We start from the raw sequence: 6,464 nt of genomic DNA, 5'->3' as shown, positions 1-6,464 counted from the left end.
TCTCTGTGCACAGCTGCAGGCCAGGTGTGTGGAGGCCCTGCCCACCTCGGCCCCTCTCTGTGCACAGCTGCAGGCCAGGTGCAGCTTCTGTACAAGGTGCCGGAAGCATTCTATGCTGCAGCACAGCCCCAACGAGCTGGGGATTCCACAGCCAGCCCCGGGGATGGGGGGCCAGCCTCCCCTGCTCTGGTGGACAGTTCAAGGGACTGAGGTCCAGCTGCCCACAACGCAAGGGTAGCCGGCTGGTGAAGCACAGCCTTCAGGCTCTTCACGAATGACCTGTCTCATTCCTTCACTGTGCTTCCCGAATAAACTCCCTGCAGCCCCATCTCAGAATCGGCGTCAGAGGCCCATGCTGACAGGCAGGAGGGCTTCACTACGACCCCCTGGGCCTGGACCGCCCGCTCCACGGAGGCTGGGGACATCGGGTCCGGGGCCTCGTTGCTAAGAGCCATCCGTGCGTTCTGAGAGGTCGGGCAAAGTCTTCCCCAGTGGGGAAGGCAGGTGAGCTCACGGCAGGTTACTGGGGTTTCACCAAGATGGAGTGCCCGTCTCCACTGTCCTAGGAAGAGCCACGCACCCCTTTTCTCAGCTCAGTGCATTCACTGGACTGAAACGCCTGCCACGGCAGCTGCGGGGTCCCCCTCACACGGCTAAGGAATGGTGGTCTACCCGAGAGAGGGTCAGAGCGGGTCCCCTGTGTGGGGGGGCAGCCACCGGGCCTCGGCAGTTCCCCCAGCAGAAATGCTGCTCACGCCACCCTCAGTACGCAGTACGCGGAACCACCCCAGGGGCTGGGGGTGTGTGTGTGTGTGTGTGTGATTTGAAGCATCAAACAGATGAGGAAGCATCAGACTGAAGCTCCTGCCATGGTCCCTCAGTGACCGGGGAAGTGCCCGGCCTCAGGGTCTGTTTCCTACCTCTCCCGCGGTACCCCGCACCACCCGGCAGGCACCCCGCAGGCGGGACAAGCCTGCACAGGCAGAGACACTGCAAGGGACCCGGGGTGGGGGCCGAGGGGGCCCGGGCTCGGGTGACTCCGGAGGTTTCTGCCGGCACTCTCTCGGATATCCCGTCACCTGCAAGGAAGGCAAGTTGAGTCTGCAGTTCTCACACCTCCTCTGTGTTCACTCCCTTCTCCTCTGAGACCCTGATCCAAGCCACCCCGAGGAGTCAGAGTCCCCCGGCCGCCTCTACCGGGGGCAGTGGACATTTCCTGGCCCAGGCCACTGCGATATTGCTGTCATTTTTTTTTTTTTTTTCACTGTTGCAATGCTGGTTATGAAACCAGAAATAGGCGTTGCCAGTCGCGGACACCGTAATAACTCAGACGAAAAGCACAGAGACGGGGGTCAGGCTGTGGTCAGCGCTGGGGAGGCCATAGCCTTTGCACGGGGACCCCAGGGGCCCTGAAGGGGATAAGGGTAGAGGGGGAAAGGCAGCCACAGGGTCCACCAGCCTGCGGAGTTCTGGGCGGTGAAGAGGGGGAGGGGAAAGTCACAATGAAGGGAGGGGTGTCCCTGCAGGACGGAGCCGCCCGCTCACAGACCCCTCAGAGCCGCTGCCCTCCTGGTGGAGGGGTCACTGCAGGGTAGTGGACTTCTGGGTCTGGGGCCCTGAATGCGGCTTCTGGTCCAGACCCCGTCACTCATACAGCTGCGTGACTTCGGCTAGTTGTCTAACTTCTCTGAGCCTCTGCCGCCTCCTCTGTGAGGAGATCCTACGTAGCTATTTCAGAGAGGTCTGTAAAAATGTAGTTATGTTGCTAAGGTCACAATAATGTTTTGTTTTTTAATTGAGGGGAAACTGATGTGATCAAGTACACCATTTTAACAGGAACAATTCAGCGACATTTAGCTCCAGTCACCATGTTGTGGAAACACTACCCCTCTCTAGTTCTAAAACATTTCAGCACCCCAAAAGGGGACCCTGCCCCCATCACCCAGCTGCTCCCCCCTCCCTTTATCTCAGCTTCAAGTCCTCTAGCTTGGGGTCCTCGCCCCGCTCCAGACCCCATCAAAGAGCTCACCCAGCGACCTCCAAGCTTTGTGCACCTTCCCAAGAAGGCTTTCGCAGTGTGAGATTCTGGCTCCTGGCACTTGAACCTTAATTCAACTCAAATTCATCTTTACCAACCCTCCCAGGCGCTGGGGAACTCAGGGGGAGACTTTAAAATCCAAAACATGCTTTTATCCTGGCAAAGGGTCTGAGAAGTCTGGCTCTACTTAGAGATTAGGATTCTGTTTTCTGCATCCTTTTCTTCTTTGACCAGGGAAACCCTTTTTATCTTATCAAAGGGGGCACCTAGAACCTTCTGCCAGGCCTCCATTGCAGGGGTAGTCGGGGAATCGTCTCTAGATGAGGTCCTGCTGGGTAGATGATCTACCTGCACCACGTCTTCACCATTAGCAAAAGTGCGGCTGGGGGGGAGGGTGGATTAATTTAAAAATACTGACCCTGGCCCTGGCCGGTTGGCTCAGTGGTAGAGCGTCAGCCTGGCGTGCAGGAGTCCCAGGTTCGATTCCCGGCCAGGGCACACAGGAGAGGCGCCCATCTGCTTCTCCACCCCTCCCCCTCTCCTTCCTCTCTGTCTCTCTCTTCCTCTTCCGTAGCCAAGGCTCCATTGGAGCAAAAGATGGCCCGGGTGCTGGGGATGGCTCCTTGGCCTCTGCCCCAGGCGCTAGAGTGGCTCTGGTCATGACAGAGGGACGCCCCAGATGGGCAGAGCATCACCCCCTGGTGGGCATGCTGGGTGGATCCCGGTCGGGCGCATGCGGGAGTCTGTCTGACTGCCTCCCCGTTTCCAACTTCAGAAAAATACAAAAAAAATAAAATTAAACAAAATTAAAATATTGACCCTGACTGGCTAGCTCAGCGGTACAGCGTCGGCCCAGTGTGTGGAAGTCCCGGGTTCGATTCCCCGGCCAGGGCACACAGGAGAAGTGCCCATCTGCTTCTCTACCCCTCCTCTCCTTCCTCTCTGTCTCTCTCTTCCCCTCCCGCAGCCGAGGCTCCATTGGAGCAAAGTTGGCCCGGGCGCTGGGGATAGCTCCATGGCCTCTGCCTCAGGCGCTAGAACGGCTCTGGTTGCAGCAGAGCTACGCCCCGGATGGGCAGAGCATCTCCTCCTGGTGGGTGTGCCGGGTGGATCCCGGTTGGGCGCATGCGGAGTCTGTCTGTCTGCCTCCCCAGCCTCAGGGGGAGGCTTCACTTCAGAAAAATACAAAATAAAATAAAATAAAATTGTGTAATGGAGGTATCATTTTAAAATGCATCCTTTTCAGTGTACGGTTTTATGAGGTTTAACAAACCTGTGGTCATGCTACCATCACCACCAGGTTCAAGGTGCAGAACAGTCCCGTCACCCCTACGGTTTCCTGGCTCCCCTTCCTAGCCAACCCCAGGCCCCGGAAAGGAAAGAAAGACCCCGTTCCTCTTCTAGAAACATCACTGACATGGGCTCACCGGGCATCTCCTGCTTTGAGTTCGACTTCTTTCACTCAACAGGATGCACCTGAGGTTTGACTCTGTTGTTTTGCGTGTGGACAGTTTCTTCCTTTTTTTTTTGTATTTTTCTGAAGCTAGAAACGGGGACAGTCAGACAGACTCCTGCATGCGCCCGACCGGGATCCACCCGGCACGCCCACCAGGGGGCAATGCAGTGTATATAGAAGTGCCACGGCTTGTCTAGTCACTTGCCAGCTGGACGATTTGGGGCTGTTTCCAGTTTGGGTCAATGATGAATCAAGCCGCTAAAACCATACGCACAAGGATTTTGTGCAAGTGTTGGTCTTCGTTTCTCTTAGGTAAATACTGAGGAGCGGGTTTGCTGGGCCGTGTTTTAGATTCATGTTTAACTTTGTTTGTTTACAGAGACAGAGAGAGAGTCAGAGAGAGGGATAGACAGGGACAGACAGGAACGGAGAGAGATGAGAAGCATCAATCATCAGTTTTTTGTTGTGACACCTTAGTTGTTCATTGATTGCTTTCTCACTTGTGCCTTGACTGCGGGCCTTCAGCAGATCGAGTAACCCCTTGCTCGAGCCAGTGACCTTGGGTCCAAGCTGGTGAGCTTTGCTCAAACCAGATAAGCCCGCACTCAAGCTGGCGACCTCGGGGTCTTGAACCTGGGTCCTCCGCATCCCAGCCCAATGCTCTATCCACTGCGCCACCGCCTGGTCAGGCTATGTTTAACTTTTTAAGCAACTGCCGGGCTGTTTCCTAAAGGGCTGAGCCATTTCACCTTCCTTCCTGCCAGCTGTGTAGGGAGTTCCCGTTGCCCACACCCTCAGCAGCACTTGGTGCAGTCAGGGTTCAAAAATGTATTTTAGCCCTGGCCGGTTGGCTCAGCGGTAGAGCGTCGGCCTAGCGTGCGGAGGACCCGGGTTCGATTCCCGGCCAGGGCACATGGGAGAAGCGCCCATTTGCTTCTCCACCCCTCCGCCGCGCTTTCCTCTCTGTCTCTCTCTTCCCCTCCCGCAGCCAAGGCTCCATTGGAGCAGAGATGGCCCGGGCGCTGGGCATGGCTCTGTAGCCTCTGCCTCAGGCGCTAGAGTGGCTCTGGTCGCAATATGGCGACGCCCAGGATGGGCAGAGCATCGCCCCCTGGGGGGCAGAGCACCGCCCCTGGTGGGCGTGCCGGGTGGATCCCGGTCGGGTGCATGTGGGAGTCTGTCTGACTGTCTCTCCCTGTTTCCAGCTTCAGAAAAATGAAAAAAAAAAAAAATGTATTTTACCCATCCTAATAAATATTTAATAGAAAATAAGATTTTTAAAGGGTTTGTTATATATTCAATAATTTTTGGTAAATATTGTTATAGGCTAAATTGTGTCCACACACACACACACACACACACACACACACACACACTGTTGGAGTCCGAAACCCTGTACCTCTGACTGTGACCTTATTTGGAAACAGGATCTTCACAGAGCAAATCAAGTTCAAGTATGGTCATTAGGGTGGGCCCTAATCTAATAGGACTGTATTTTTATAGAAAGGGGAAATCTGGACACAGAGACAGTAACACACAGAGGAAAGAGGGAAGTTAATGTGAAGACACACCGAGAAGGTGCCCATTAACAAGCCAAGAACTGGGGCGTGAACCTCTCAGTCCTCAGAAGGCACCCACCCTGCCCACAGCTTGACCTTGGACTTCCAGCTTCCGGAACTGAGAGATTACATTTCTGCTGTTTAGACCACCTGGTCTCCACCACTGCCCAGTCTCCAGGGCCCAGCGGACGGAGTGAACGAGACGGGGCCTCTGTTCTGTCAGAAGGCAGCCCCTGCCGTCCACTGGGAAGAACCACATAAACATTCTTCAATTGGAAAAGTTCTGTACTGAATGCCCCTGAACTGTACCCTTAAAAATGGTTAAGATGGGCCTGACCTGTAGTGGCACAGTGGATAAAGCGTTGACCTGGAACGCTGAGGTCACCGGTTTGAAACCCTGGGCTTGCCTGGTGAAGGCACATATGGGAGTTGATGCTTCCTGCTCCTCACCCCTTCTCTCTCTCTTCCCCTTTCTAAAATGAGTAAATAAAAATTAAAAAAAAAAAATGGTTAAGATGATAACTTTCCTGTTATGCGCATCTGCCACATTTTATTTTATTTATTTATTCTTTTTTACAGAGACAGCGAGTGAGTCAGAGAGAGGGATAGACAGGACAGACAGACAGGAACGGAGAGATGAGAAGCATCAATCATTAGTTTTTCATTGCGCGTTGCAACACCTTAGTTGTTCATTGATTGCTTTCTCATATGTGCCTTAACCGCAGGTCTTCAGCAGACCGAGTAACCCCTTGCTGGAGCCGAGGACCTTGGGCTTAAGCTGGTGGAATTTTGTTCAAACCAGATGAGCCCGCGCTCAAGCTGGCGAGCTCGGGGTCTCGAACCTGGGTCCTCTGCATCCCAGTCCGATGCTCTATCCACTGCGCCACCGCCTGGCCCATCTGACACAATTTAAACAAGTCACTGACAGTAAGAAGGACGGCCACCAGTGCACGTCGCTAAGCGCTTGACAGGCATCATCTCATTTGGGTGGAAGTCCTTGAGAGGTAGTGGACTTGGAGACAACCTCAGAGAGGTGCGGTCACTTGCTCAAGGTTGCACAGCGAGTCCAAGGCAGGCCCCGGTTGGGGAGCACCGCGATTCCGTGCAAGCACTCGGTGCTCGCGAACGGGGCCCCTACACAGCAGGCGCTGCTTCGCGTTGGTTAGCGGGACCGTCCTGGCTGCCCTGACAGCGGGCCCCGCCCTTCCCGCAGCTCCGCGCGCCTGGACCGCTGGAGGCGGAGCCAACGCCGCAGCCGGCAGAACAGGACTGGCTGCTGGGGAAGGGGGCGGAGTCTACAGCGGGTCGTAAATACCGCGCCACATGGCACTGGCCAGGGCGGGCGGGGGCGGGGTGCGGAGGGCGCAGGCGCGTTGAGGGCGGGAGCCCCTCGGCCTCCGTGGCTCCATCG

Source organism: Saccopteryx leptura, chromosome 6 (genome assembly GCF_036850995.1).
Source record: "Saccopteryx leptura isolate mSacLep1 chromosome 6, mSacLep1_pri_phased_curated, whole genome shotgun sequence".
NCBI classification, from domain to species: Eukaryota; Metazoa; Chordata; class Mammalia; order Chiroptera; family Emballonuridae; genus Saccopteryx; species Saccopteryx leptura.
Note: the sequence above shows the minus strand (reverse complement) of the source record.